Consider the following 15,726-nt stretch of genomic DNA (forward strand, 5'->3'; position numbering starts at 1 on the left):
TGAGGTATAATTGATATGCAAAAAACTGCACATAATTTAAGTATATAATTTTCGGAGTTTTGACATATATAAACCTATGAAAGCATCATCACAATCAAAGTAATAAACATATCCATCACCTCAAAAAGTTAGGAAGAGGTTGTATTTCCTTTCTAAACTTTTAATATATTCTTTCACTGCCTTTGGACTGTCAATATCTCTAATGTGAAATAGGTTTCAATAGTACTAATGTTTCACTATATATGATGAATCATATTTCTCTTTCTGCATTCGAGACTTTCACTTTTCACTTTAAACTATGTAAGTATAAGTTTCTATGTATGATTTTTGTATTTATCCTATTTGGGGTTGATTGAGTTTCTCTGACATGTACACCGATGTTTTTTTATCAAATTAGGGAGTTTAAAAACATTTTTAATCAATATTTTTCTTTTTTCCAGTTTTCCATTACACATATTTTTGTATTTGATATTTTCCAAAAGTTCTGAGACTCCATTCTTTAATCTTAATTTTTTTCATATTATTGGATTATTTATTGATAGTTTAAGTTATTAGATATCAGAAGTTAGTCCAAATACAGAAAAATAAGTCAATAGAATAAATAGAATACAAATATATTGGCATGGGATATATAACAGATATTACACTCCTAATTAATAGAGTAAGGATGAGCTAGTACAAATGCAAAAATTAGACAAAGGGAATTTAAATTAAATTAAACATTAAAATCAACCTAGGTAGATTAAGGTTTTTAATGTGAAAGGAAAAACTTCTAAAGTTTCAAAAGTATTCATATAAGAATAACTTTATGATCTTAGGGGAGGGAGGTTTTCTGAAACAAGAAGATGAAAAGCATAAGCAATCATGAAAAACTAATACATTTGATTTATTTATATTAAAGCCTTCTTTGTATCAAAATATGACAGAAAAAGGCATGCCACTCAAAAAGAAAACATTTTGAATGTATGCAAGCAATTAATATCCAAAATATACGAAGGTATTCAGTAAATCAATGAATATATGTTAAAAATTAATACATAGAATTATATAAAATTAATTCCAATTATACTAGTAATCAGCAGAAGCTTAAAATTATGAATTATAATATTATGATCAAAACTAAACATGTACAAACAAGCAAACAAAACAAACAAAAACCTTAGCAGTATCAAGTTCTAGCACGAATATGGAATATCAGAATCCCTTATCCACTAATATTAGAAATGCAAATTGTTATAACCACTTGAATAACTATTTGGCAATATTTAATAAATTGAATATGCTTATACTCTCACAGTTCCACTACCAAGAGCTTACAATATTATAGTTTATATATGAATATAGGAAGAATAACAGTAATATCAGAATGGTATTAAAACAGTGGAAGTAGACTACATGGAAATATTGAGTGTGAACAAATCTTTTGATTTGCAAAAAAAGAGTTTATTCAAAATATCTTTTAGATTGGGGAAATAACTTCATGTTTATATGCTAAGTGGAATGATCTAGTTGACATGTATGAGATTCAAATGCTGGTAATAAATGGATGTGATGGTGAATATCAATAGAAATTCTATGGAAATATTTTAGATCATAGAAATATCCATATAAGAATACAATAATTTCCTCCTGACTTCTAATCTCCATCTCTACAACACTTCAGATTTTCCCAAGCAATGTCTCTATAATAAGTAAAAATGACAACAACATTTATATCCAGTATTCTAGCCTTACTACTTGGCAGGACTTGCACCCTGTTAAGAACTGCTACCACGATTTGGACACGTGGAGAATCCAGTTTTGACCAGCTAAGTGATTCACCCCAGATCATCCAGCTAGGAACACAAGTGTAAAATTTAAACCAGCATCTTCTAATTATAGAATTCAATTAAAGCACTGTCATACTGCCCATATGACTATCTACATACCAATTCTTTACTATGCAACTACTGCTTAAGTATTCTCCAAATATATATGTATGTATATATGCTTTATAATGCAGATTTTTCAATTGTATCTATTTTTTTTTTGAGATAGGAAGCCTCAAAATTCATTTTCAATTACATTGCAATAGGCTGTTTGACAAGAAAACAGAGAAGGAATCTGATCTGAGATAGTCTTGTTTCTTTTATGTTTCTAGATCCATCCTTATCTAAAATCTATTTAGTCTGATATTTTATCTTTGCAGTTATATGAGCCAAAAGTTCTTTTTTTTTTTTCTTAAAATTATTTGAGTTGGACTTCTGACACTTTGACCAAGAGGGACCAGAGTAATCTATGTCCTCACCTTCAGTAAGGTTCAATCTTTCCCTTCCTTATATTCTCAGATATGACATTTAGGAAACTATTATTAAACTTTTTTGTTTGCCTTTTCTACATTTTCAAACTGGAAGGTAAGAATTATGCCTTCTTCAGTTCTGGAGCACTGTTTTCCTTGATATTATGCTTTCTAAATAGTTATGGTAGAAAAATTGTTAATATAGTAAAAATGAATGAAAATGAATAAAAAGAATTGTGGCAGGACTTCTGATGCTTCAATAGTTGAATTTTTCTAACACTGATATGCTGTTTTAATTTTTCCACTGGCATAATAGAAATTAAACAGTCTTAAAGTGTTACAAGTATTAAAATTTTAGAGTCTAACATTTTTGGTATATGCAGGTTGATTGTATTGAGGGTTGTACATTGTACATATGTGCCTTCTCTATTTCTGCATGAAATTTTTTTCTAAATATAATGAAAAGGTTTTCATCTTTTTACATTAGTAATCAATCTGAGAGGCATATTAATTGCTAGAATCAGTTACCATACACAGAAGTAATTTCCCAGTTTTTTAACCTACCAAAATATATTGCATTTCCATGTTATCCACATTTTGATCAGCAGAAATATTATTCCATTTACTAATAAAATTCACATTTATTGCGGAAATATTTATGGTTATGCCAAAAATTGAATACAATTTTTTTCACAAATCAAATGAAATTTATTTTAAACTCGAAACAAATTTTTATTACCAGAGTCTTGTCACATAATTGAATATTTCTCTGCTTTGTACACAATTATTGCTAGTCTTCACAGAAAAGCCATTTCTTAACTTCTCATCTGGTGATGGCAGGTATTAAAATCCTGATTTTAACAGAACAGTTAAAAGTAGTAAAAATAACTCAGTGATTTAAGTTCAAAGCAGTACATTGGAACATGGCTCTTGTACTTAGTTAATAGGAATGTACGGATTTTTTTAATTAAAAATGCAAAATAATTTGTCTGCATGGACAATGACAGCAGCAAATCATTATTTACTGTCAATTGAAACCAGTAATTTAACATTACAGTGATTTTCTTAAACATCAGCGAGTCTTTTCTTTAGTCATTTCCTTCAATTAACCTCTCTGAAGTTATTGGTGAGGAACACGGCCTTGAGCTTCCCTTCATAGTTCATTAATAATGGTAAAGTATTATTCTAGGAATTACAACATGCCATCTGCTGTTCCTCCTATTCCACCTATTCCAGGGTTTTTCTCTTTTTTGAGAATTTCTGTGACTACAGTTCCTGCTATAGAGTGGCCACTCCAACAGCATCCAATAAAATAGTTCTTCCAACCGTAGTTGGATCCACGCTTCCTTTTTCCATCATATTCACATAATCTCCAAATAGAGTGTCATAACTAATTTCTGAGGAACTTTGCATAACTTTCTCAATTATCAATGATCCTTCAGTACCTACATTCTTAGGAATGGGTATTGCAGGTATTTCGAGGGATCTTTTAATAATTTCTATGTAGATTTTTGATCTTCATTAGTGGGGGTTATTAAGTCCAAGGCTGCAATGCACTGGTGCAGAGCACAAATCCCTCCCAGAAGTATGCTTTCTTCAAGAGCAGCTCATAGCATTGAGAACATCTCTTTCTTTTCATTTCAACACCATTTGTCCCACCAAATTAGCCATACCTACTCCTTCTGAGAGTTTTTCCAGTTGATCCTTTAGGTTTTTTTTCATATTTAATAGTTGTGATATCTAAGTGATGATTTATTGATATATGTGCTGCTGAAGCGAGCACAGTGATGATTTACTGAATACAGTTTTCAACTTGAGCCTTCTCACCTTTTCAAGAGCATAGCATCATCTTTGGTCACAATGACTTCTCCAATTTTTTCTCAGTCATGAGGCTGAACATCTTCAAGATTTAATCTTTCTTCTCCAGGCATGGTACTACTAGTAGCAATAGCCATGTCTTTAATCTGGTTCTATTGTCACCAAAACCAAACGCTTTGACCACTACGATCTAAAGACCAACTTTTAACCTATTCAAAACTAATGTACTTAGACCTTCCCCACAACATCTTCAGTGATTATGACCAAAGGCTTAAGGTAAGCATTGACAATTTCAGAAGCAGATACACTGTACTCGCCACTAGAAATTTTCTTTTCATTCAATAGAAAATAGGCGTCTTGGAATTCATACTTTTTAAAAGATTTTATTTATTGGACAGAAAGAGAGCCCAAGCAGGGGGAGCAGGAGGCAGAGGGGGAGTGAGAAGCAGGCTCCCCACAGAGCAGGGAGCCCGATGTGGGCTGAAGGCCAACGCTTAACTGAGCCACCCAGGTGCCCCAAAATCACATTTCTAACCTTCTGATGTATTAATAAAGTATGGAGAAATATAAATCAAATTTCATGTCTTCAATAATGTCTAATTCCTCATTTAGTATTTTTATAGCCTTTGCTCTGGTAACACCCTTTGTTCTGGCCTTCTTCATTGCAACAGAACGGATGTTGCCAATTCCTTTATCTCCATTTGCAGGAATCATTGCAACCTGAGCAGTTTCTTCAGGGGTTGTCACAAGTTTAGACTGCTTCTTAAGTTCAGCAATTACAACATCAAGAGATAACATCACACCTCTTCTGATTTCCACCGGATTGGCATCTTTGCTAATCTTCCCAAATCTTTCCTTAGCAATAGAGTGTGCCAGCAATAGTAGCAGTCGTGGTCCCATCCTCAGATTCTTCATCTGTGTTATTGGCAACATCTCGAACAAGTTCAGCACCAATATTTTTGTATTCATCCTTTAAGTCAATGGATTTTGCCATAGTCACACCATGTTTTGTTATTTTGGGACCACAGCTCTGTTCAATAATGGCTGTTTTTCCCTTAGGCCCATAATATGGCTAAAGCATGGCATAAGAGGTATATGCTCTGAGGCATTAAGAGTCGGGAATCTGCACGAGATTTTATATCTTTAGTACAAGCCCCAGTGAGAGGAGGAGCTAGCGCCTTGGATACTGGCCTTATTTGGCAAAGGTCTGTGGATAATCAAAGTCCTTCCGTGGTCTGTGGGCAGCCACTGAGACCCTTTGAGGGTCTGAAAGAAAAGGAAAACTGTATTTTTTTAACCTTGTTATTCACTTAATCCTGAGGTATCCTAATTTAAATTTGAACACACTTAAAGAGAAGGCCAAAAAAAAAAAAAAAAAAAAAAAAAAAAGAGAGAGAGGCAAAGATGACTAAAATTCATCTCATATTTATATTAGAAACATTATTTCATGCCCTAAGATATATTTGAACACAATTTTCTGTTGAGTAAAGGGTCAATATTTATAGTTGCAAATTAAGAACTGATGAAGACTACAAATAAAATGTGCAAGTTATACACTAGGCATTATCCCTGACCTATGAAGAAGTCAGTTCTTTATCTACCCTCAGTTTCTGAGAACTGAACTGAAAAGGACTTAATTTTAAAAATAGAGTGAAGAGCCTTCTGTGCACTAAAACCTTAAGCTATAAACTCACTTACATAATATTCATTAAATTCATTAATCAAGAGATCCTCTGACCTTAACTCGGACTACTGCTTGTGTCCTTGTTCAACAACCTTAAGGAGCCCCTGCATTTTATTTCAAACAATATGTTGTTACTAAAAATTAGTTTTGCTTTAATAAGCTTTTTCCATGGCAGAAAAGCATGCAGTGTTTTCAAACAAAAGTTTTAAAATGCCCTTATCTTGTGTTATAGTAAAACCTAGTTTCCTAGTTAATTATTGCGTAAATGTGTATTTTTTTAAAGATTTTATTTATGAGACAGAGAGAGAGAGAGAGAGAGAGAGAGGCAGAGACACAGGCAGAGGGAGAAGCAGGCTCCACGCAGGGAGCCCCACGTGGGACTCGATCCTGGGTCTCCAGGATCACGCCCTGGGCAGAAGGGGGTGCTAAACTGCTGAGCCACCCCGGCTGCCTGTGTATTTTTTTAATATTGATCTAACCAATGACATTAAAGCCTGTTTCCAAAAGTCCAAAGTGTATTTAACGTGTTAATGTATGTGTATATATGTATATGTATAAATTATATAATTTTTGTATATATAATTCATACATAAAAATAAAAATAGTCCTTCCATAATTTAAATTTGTTTCTTTTTCCCAAATCATATGTAAGCATAAGAGGAAGACAGGAGTGTTTGTTTTTGTTTGTTCACTGCGGCCTCCCCTGTGGTCAGATCCATGCCTCCCACATAAAAGTTTGGTTAGAACATAGGTAACAACGTATGAGTAAAATATCACCCATTAAAGGTCATCCTGTGCCTGCCAGTGTAAGTGAGCAAACAAACAAACAAACAAACAAAATACTTGCCTGGGAAATGCTTATTGCTCATTTATACCCTCTCACCCCATGAAGTTGGTTTTGCTGTGGAATGGCGGTAGGGAGTTGAAATCCGTGCCCATCTCTTCATCCAAGTGTGGGCCACAAAAACTCTCAGCTTTTGCAGCAAATTAGCCAACCACCGGAGCAGCTCATCCAGGTGCTGAATGAGACCCCTGGGGAGCCAGCAGACATGTCAAATGTGGAGGGTGGGGTGGGTCGACGGGGAAGGAGGCGCTGCACATAAACTCCGTCTAGGCGAAGCCACAGTAGAAAGAATTTGTAAGGAGGTCGAAGGCCCTGGGCCTCTCGGAGAACCTGGTGATCCAGGACTTTCTGCGGGGGGGGGGGGGGGGGGGAGGGTGTTGGAACTTGGCTGCCAACTTCCTCCAGAGTCAGAACTTTGATACCAAGTGATGCTGGGAAGCCAGGCTGCCCCCACCCACCTTTCCCCAACCCCAACTGCACAAAAAAGTCCTATGGATATACGTGTGTGTGTGGGGGGGGGAAAGAAAACCCTTAAAACAGAAACACAGTAGCCGACTCCCACCTCGGCCTGCCACCAGGCCGGCGGGCTCTGTCCCAGCCCGCGCCCCAGCGCAGCCGCCTCAAAGGACCTGGGAGGCCCAGTGACCACCGCGCTCCTCCCGGCCTCTGTCCCCAGGCTCCGCAGCCAGGAGCGGCGGGGTTGGCTCCTCTGACGCCTCCCTGCCCCTTGCAGGGTGAAGGGAAGCTGCCAGCGGACTCCAATCCTTCATTACGGCGACCCCAATCTTGCCTCCCTAGGGGGCACGTGCAGGCCAAAGGCCGCCCCCGCAGCCGGGCCTCCGCCTCCCACTGGCGCCCCTTGCTGGGGAGAAGGGCCCTGCTTTGTCCTGCCGGGGAAGGGGGGATCAGAGCCAGTGGAGGCTGCGGCCCCCCAGCCCAGGGCAGAGCGCGGCCTATCAAGTCTTGGAGGGAGCAAAGCTTAAAGGCAAAAAAGAAAAAGGGCAAAAGCGAAAAAGGCGGAGGAACCACCCCCGCCCTGCTGCGGGGTGCTGACGCGCTGGGCCCCGAACGGAATCAGGGCCTGCAGCTGCGCCTCCAGGAACAGGCTCCAGGAACAGGCTCTAGCGGTCTTCCGGGGGCGCGTTCTAGACCCTTCGCAGCTGCTGGGGCCCGGCTCCGCCGACGGCAGCTGGGGCGGCGCAGGGGCTGCTGCAGCTTTGCACGCGCACCTGTCACCTTGCGCCCCCAGGTCGGTGCCTCGGAAGCCCCTGCCCGCCCCCGGCCCCCTGGCCCGGCCCGCCAGCCCCTGCCCTCCCCTGCCTGTGATCACTCCCTCGTCGCCTGCCCTTCTCCCGGCCCCGTGACCTCTCCCCCGCCCCTCTGACCTCACCACCCGGCTTCCTCTGCCCCCCTCCCCCCACTCGGTTCCCTCCGCCCCCTCCACGCCCCCCACCCGGCTCCCTCCTCGCCCCCCTCCCCCCGGACTCCCCCGCCTCCACCCGGCTCCCTCCTCGCCCCTCCCCCCCCCGGGGCTTCTCCCGCCCCCCCACCCGGCTCCCTCCTCGCCCCCCCGCCCCCCCCGGGACTCCCCCGCCCCCCACCCGGCTCCCTCCTCGCCCCCCTCCCCCCCCGGGGCTCCCCCCCACACACCCGGCTCCCTCCTCGCCCCCCTCGCCCGCCCCCCACTGGGACTCCCTCGCCCCCTACCCGGCTCCCTCCTCGCCCCCCCGCCCCCCCGGGGCTCCCTCGCCCCCTACCCGGCTCCCTCCTTGCCCCCCCCTCCCCCCCGGGGCTCCCCCCGCCCCCCAACTCCCCCGCCGCTGCCCCCGCCGCCCGCGCCGCCCTCCAGGGGGCCTTGCGCTCCCTCCACGGCCCCGGGCCCCGGCTTTAGGCTCAGAAGATCCATTCAAACGCGAGAAAGTGGCATTCGTGACTTAAACAAAACAAAACAAAAGTCTGGAAACAGGAGTTAGAATTAAAAAGCCTTTTCGTTTTCGTCGTTCAAAGGTTCTTTCCGACGCGTAACCACAAGGAGGCTGGAAGCTCGAGGCGCGACATCAGGTCAGTGGAGGAGGAGGGAGAGAGGATGGGGAGGGCGGGGAGGATGGGGGGATGGGGGATGGGGAGGGCGGGGAGGATGGGGGGATAGGGGGATGGGGAGGGCGGGGAGGATGGGGGATGGGAGGATGGGGGGCGGGGAGGATGGGGGGATGGGGGATGGGGGGGGAGGATGGGGGATAGGGGATGGGGGCGGGGAGGATGGGGGGATAGGGGGATGGGGGGCGGGGAGGATGGGGGAATGGGGGGATGGGGAGGATGGGGGATGGGAGGATGGGGGTGGGGGGATGGGGGCGGGGGCGGAGCCCGCTGTCCCGGGGGCGGGGGGCTGGACTGTGTGTCCCCGCCCCGCGCTTCGGGAGCCCTGGGCGTGGCCGCGGCTGCAGGGACGCAGCAAGCAGCGACTCAGTCCGGAGCCGAGCCCGGGTCACTGCGCCCTGCGGCCCGGGGTCCGGGAGCACGTGCGCGGCCCGTGGTGTTCGCAGGTGGACCGAGGGAGCCGACCCTCCTGCTGGGGAGAGGGGGGGTAGATGGGCAGCACGTGGTGCCCCGTGGCGGGGTCTCCTGCTAAATGAGCTGCTGCCGGCCGGGGTCGGGGCGGGGCTGCAGGTGCGTGCAGGGCGCGTGCCCCTGATGCCGCAAAACCCCTCTCTGCCTCCCTCGGCTCCTTTAACACCTGCTCGGTCGCAGTCACCGCCTGTTGCTCATGTGAAGATTCAACCAGCGCAGGACTTCGGTGGCTGTGAGTCTGCGTCCCTGAGATCTCTGACTGTGGCCAAGGGCTCAATTCTCTGGCAGCCGCCGGCTGTGGCCCCTTGAATCCATCGCTGACCCCCACGGGCTGCTCCCAGCGGGGATCCTATCCTAACGCCCCATATGAGCAACTTGGGCTCAAAGATTTTTCCATCTGCCTGGAGAACACCCTCCTAGAGATGTTCTGCAGGCTGGGACCCCCCCCCCCCCCGCCCCGGTTGTGGCTTTGCTGCCAAGTCTGGAGGCTCTCCGAGCCCTCTCTGGCTCTAATTCTTTTCCTTCATAAAAAATTTGCCCCAATATATATAATTCTGGCGTCTGTTTCCTTGAGTACCCAAACAATGTCTCTCCTAAAACTTAACAACTATCATCTCAGTTAAGAAATGGGCACTTGGAGCACAAATTATCAGTGCGAACTCGAACCCATCTTAATGGGTTTAACCTCCTCTCAACTTGCGCAAGCCTGTTGTCGATAGAAGCCTTACTTGGAATGAGGGCCAAGGCTCCATCGTCTTTTTCTCCCCACTGTGCGTCTCCTTTTCCTCCTTCTGTTCTCTATTTTTTGTTTAATTTTTAAATATTTTAAAGAATGCATTTGAGAGAGAGCAAGAGTCTACAAGTGGGAGAAGGGGCAGAGGAAGAGGGAGAAGCAGGCTCCACGTTGAGCAGGGAGCCCAGTGCTGGGTCCCAGGACCCTGAGATCATGACCTAAGCTAAAGGCAGACTCTTGACCAACTGAGCCACCCAGGTGCCCCACCCCTCCATGTCTAATCTTATTACCCAGTTTTTGTGGAGAGAATTAGGAAAAAAGCAGGAAAAAATATCCCCCTGGAAGGTAGTTCTCACTCCCTGGACCTGATACTTAAAGCTGACTGTATTAAGTAGTCTTTCCTCCAGACACTCAAAGATTCTCCGTATACTCCTTTGTCTACAATTTCTTTGACCTATGCGGATGCAGTTTATCCCAATCTTTATAGATATCTGCCTTCATCCCAGTCAGTTCCTTTCTGCTGGAATTTCTCCATCCTTTGATGGACACACATTGGGATAATGTGACTTACATGGTAAGAAATATATATTTGGTCTTTGTTCCCATTTTTAGCATACGGCTCCTAAAGCCATAGGGATTTCTTAAGTGCTAAGAGCAATAAAACTGTCTTAATATTCATAACCTCTTTCAACCACATCTGAGTTTATGTTACTGAGTTAATACTAAAGGGGAACCCTAAGATTGCCAGGGGACCCAGCCATGTGATTAGAGGGTTGGAACTTTCAGTCCCTGAGGGGTAGAGGGCCTGGAGTTTGCTTCAGTTGATGGTGGTCAGTGGTTGATCATGTCTAAGTAACAAGGCCTCTATAAAAAAAATCCGAAATGATGAGGTTTAGATCGCTGGATTGGTAAACACATGGAGATGCTGGGGGGATGGTGCTCCCAGAGGGCAGGGAGGCTCTATGCCCCTTATTGCATACATTGTCCTATGAATCTCTTCCATCCGGGTATTCTGGAGGTATATTCTTTTATAATAAATTGGTAATCTAGTAAGCAAAATGTTTTCTCTGAGTTCTGTGAGTCGCTCTGCAAATTAGCCAAACCTGGGGAAGGGGTGGTGAGAACCTCTGACCTATACACACACTGTTGTGTGGCTGAATGTGGTTTAGATGAAACGCTGGCCTAAGCCGTGTCCTGATGAATGCCAAAAATGCATCATTTCAACCATCCCTCTGAGTTTGAAGTAAAGAGGCATCAGACTCTACTACTCTCTGTAATGCTCACAGATTGGAAGAGCTCTTATCAAAGAGTTCTTATCAATAAAACTTTCTCCCCAGTCAGCCCATTTTCTATCTGCATCAGACTTAGGAGTCTAATAATTGTGGAAATAGTCCTTAAATAGTTTCTTTGAAAATTTCCAAGAGGTGATTTTTTTTTCCTCTCACCTTCAAATATAACATTGTGTTCATGGTTCTTTATGCACACTTACAGTAAACGCACAATTACATTAATTGCAAATGATTAAAACTCACCCAAAGATAGAAGACAAGTAGCAGATTAGAGACATGGTATTTGGAGTTTCTTATTTCTGTCAGGTTCACAGAAAATTGCTAGAATTACTTAGGAATATTTGATGCTTTAGAAATAAATGCATGTGACAGGCAAATACCTGAGTCAAACAGTTTTTTAGGTGTAATTGGATTATTATATTCCCATTGTGATGAATATTTTACCCATGCTAGTTAATCATAATTAAAATTACATTTAATAATTTGGGAGTTTCACAAGCAGAGTATTTTGGGGCTATTTGTATCCCAGTAGGTATTTGGATATTAATTAAGAAAAAAAAAAGACAAAACGAAAGGAAAATAAGATTAAGTTGATTTAAAGGAAAGGATAATTAAGTAAGATGGTGATAATAGTTGCAGATTATTAATAATAACAGGAATTCCTATACCTCAAGGAATAATACTTTTGCTTTGAATAAAACTAAGTAAATTTTTAAGATTTTTAATTCTCTCTTTTCATGTGATGCTATCCTTTAAGATTTGTAAACCTTATGATATATGGGCCTCTATTAGTCTGAGGAATTTCGAAGCAGAAAACCCTAATCATTTCTCTAATCAATTGTTTTATATTAAGGAAAAAATTGAAATGTCGTGTATGCAATATTTCGCAAGTGACATTTATATGTAAAAGTTGTGCTCTTAATATATGTGGGAACCTTCAAATTATTGCTTCAATAGAAAATCCTGTGTACTTTAAGGTTACATTTTCTAGGAGCACTGCGTAGAATGTATATATGTTTGGCACAGTGAACTCAGCACAAAATTGTTCTTTGAAATGATTTCTTTTTTTTTTTCTTTTTGTGCTTGAGAGACTGGACAGATGTTTTTCCAGTATGTAACTGCATCATGCTACCTAACGTGGTCTTTTCATCTACTCAAGTTCAGCTCAGTTTTTCATAGTTCTTGTTATCCAAGTGGATCAGGATATTGACTTGACTTAGTAACATTTGCTCTTGGTCTATAAGGCTTCTCTCCAAAACATGCATCTTTACGTTAATTAATTGTACAGATTGTTACCAAACCTTTTTAATGTTCTTGCTCTGGTTAAACAAGTGTCAATATAACAACCCTTTTTTTAAAGGACTTTTTGTCTAATCGGTAAAAGAAATTGTCCAATACATCACTAATTATAATAAAGTGGGATAATTATTACTCTGGGAATAGGCCTTAACCCTTAGAGAAGTACATGAGAGGAGTGAGGATTCTCTCCTATTGTGATATATAAACAATATATATGAGAAAATGTATGTGGTAATAGGTACTTCCCAATCTGAGGACAATTTCCTCTCAGATACATTACCTGTAAATAACAATCAAATTTTGCTACATAGATACATATGTTGATTTGTGAGCTTATTTAGGAATTTATGTCCTTAAGTAAACTAAAAAATTAATTTGATCTATAGTGTACCTTCAGTAGATGAAAATAATGTGGTATGGTTTCTTTTTTTTTCTTTCTTTTTTTTTTTTTTTGTGGTATGGTTTCAATAGGACCCATTAGTAGAAAGTAAAATTGAATAATTGATTAAATATAAATATGTTTATCTTGAATGATAGCAAGTAAAATATAAAAAAGCATAAAGGGAGAAGGGTGACTGGGGAATGTAATTTAAAAAACAAACACATAAAGAGGCCGTATAAAATAGTACGTAAGCGTTCAGGCTCTGCAGACATTCTATACATTCAAAACCTATCCCTATAACTTACTAGCTTTTTGACTTTAGAGAAATTGTTTTATATTCCAGTATTTTTGTTTCTTTTTCTGTGAAATGGAGATGATAATAGGTCGAATAGCATGAAATTATTATGGTTGGCTATTCTTTTATTTTTTAAAGATTTTATTTATTTATGAGAAACACAGAGAGAGGGAGAGACACAGGCAGAGGGAGAAGCAGGCTCCATGCAGGGAGCCCGAGTAGGACTCGATCCCGGGTCTCCAGGATCAGGCCCTGGGCCAAAGGCGGCGCTAAATCACTGAGCCACCCGGGCTGCCCAAGGCTCTTCTTTTATAGCTTTATTGCGGTATAGGTGATTTACAATAAACTACATGCATATAAAAGGTACAATTTGATGATTTTTTTCTAAATATGTTTATAAGTAAGAAACCATTGCTATAATCAAGATATAAACTGAGTAGTCAGTGGGAAAATTCCTTTAAGGACAAAAATTATCAAAGCTCAAGAAAAAATGAGATAGATGAGTAGCCATGTATGTATTGAAGAAATTGCTTTCACAGCAAAACTAAAACTTTCTATAAGAAAGAACTTTACCCTTAGATGGTTTCATGAATGGTTATACCAAGTAATTGTTAAATAATAACAATATTACATAGATACTTTTAGAAAACCGAGGAGGAAGGAATACTGTGCAATGCATTTTATGAGACTAGTATTACTCTGAAACCCTAACTAAATGAAGACATTACAAGACAGACAGTGTAGGGATAAAATCTCCTATAGACCTAAACACAAAAGTTCTTAACCAAAAGCATATCAAATCCAGTAATATATTTAAAGATTAATACATCATGACAAGTGGGGATTATCCTGTAATACAATAATCAATTCAACATTAAAAATCAGTGTAATTCACTGTAGCTACAGACTAAAGAAGAAAAACATTGTAATTGCCTTAGTAGAAAGATAAGCAGCATTTGGCAAAACTTAACCATTTTTCAGGATAAAAACTCTCAACCTGATGAAGGATATCTGTAAAACCCACAGCTAAACATCAGACTCAATGGTAAAAGACTGCATGTCTCCCTCTTGACATTGAGAATGAAGCATGGGGATGCTTGGGTGGCTCAGCGGTTGAGCGTCTGCCTTTTGGCTCAGGGCATGATCCAGTCCTACATGGGGCTCCCCTCTGGGACCCTGCTTCTCCCTCTGCCTGTGATTCTGCCTCTCTCTGTGTGCCTCTCATGAATTAAAAAAAAAAATCTTAAGATAAAAAGAGAGGATGAGGCATGGATGGATATTTACTCTAACCATTTCTATTCAACGTTTTACTGAAGGTTTTAGTGTGATATGTTAAAAAAAAAAAGGAAAAAAAGAAAAGGAAAGAAAAAATACATATTGGAAAGGAAGGATTAAAAAAAAATTATTTGCTGGCAACCTGATTTTCTAAACACTACATCTATATAAAAAAAAGGCACCATTTGACAGTTTTAGACTCCCAAAAGAGCAAGTCTCTTGTTTTATCTTAATAATAATACAATGTAATTCAAAGGTTATGGTGATTAATTGATGTGTTTGATGAGGTGTGTAGAGGGATGGGTTGCTGTTTAACTTTACTGGAGATAAATAAATAGAAAAAAAACAAAAATAATTTCTGCTGCTCTTGTATTATTTCCCTTGGAACTAAGTTGCTTTTTTGCATCTTTCTTTAGTGTAGGAAATAAATTATTTTAAAACACTAATATTTTGTTTTTCACTTTTCTCCTTTACCAAATGATTCCTAAAATATATGCAATAGGGCATTTTTATGTAGGAGTATCCATTTTATCAATGCATTGTGATTCCTTTATGTTGGAAACAATAGAAAAACAGCAATTACTTGAGAGTAGCACTTACTATACTTTATTGTATTTTACCTGTTATAGGACAGTCTCCGTAACTAACATAATTGTTACAAATAAATGTCATGAGATAAAACATTCAATTATATATGTGAGGAATTTAGAACTGTGTCTGGAATAACTCGTGGAAGAAGCAGTCATAGAATAGCAGTGACAGTTGCTCCATTAGACTGCAGGGGGCATTAAAGACAAGAACAATGTGATTTACCCTGGAGTCTATACAGGATCTAGTGGCTCCTTAAAAAGGTTGGTTAAATGAATGGGCGAAGAAATATTAAAACACATAAAAAATGGTAGGCTACGATTCTTTCATACCCCCTCCTGTGGAATATGCCAATTTGAAGAAAAGTAGAAATATAGTCAGGTTCAATTTTCACCTTATCTTCAAGAATATGATTACTTTTGTGTCAAAAAACTGGAAGCAGTACAAATAGTAGCATCCATGTCCATATATTCTACGAGAGGTTAGGGAAAATACGGAATAACTCAATGTTGTCTTGTTAAAAGGCTCAGAACTGGGAAAAGCTCTGAAAGTTTCCAAAGTTACAAGAGAAATAGGTTCTTTTGGTTTTGGCTCAGGTCCCGATATCAGGGTGCTGATCTCAGGATCCCTGTCTTGTGTAGAGCCCATTTGGGACTTTCACTCCCTCTCCCTC

The 15,726-nt window shown here is 40.9% G+C and overlaps 1 pseudogene; it reads right to left on the reverse strand.

Moving 5' to 3' along the window:
• Positions 1-3,470: 3,470 nt before the first annotated feature.
• Positions 3,471-6,727, reverse strand: LOC129511578 (60 kDa heat shock protein, mitochondrial-like; annotated as a pseudogene).
• Positions 6,728-15,726: the final 8,999 nt, after the last annotated feature.

This window comes from Nyctereutes procyonoides, unplaced genomic scaffold (genome assembly GCF_905146905.1).
Source record: "Nyctereutes procyonoides isolate TBG_1078 unplaced genomic scaffold, NYPRO_anot_genome, whole genome shotgun sequence".
NCBI lineage: Eukaryota > Metazoa > Chordata > Mammalia > Carnivora > Canidae > Nyctereutes > Nyctereutes procyonoides.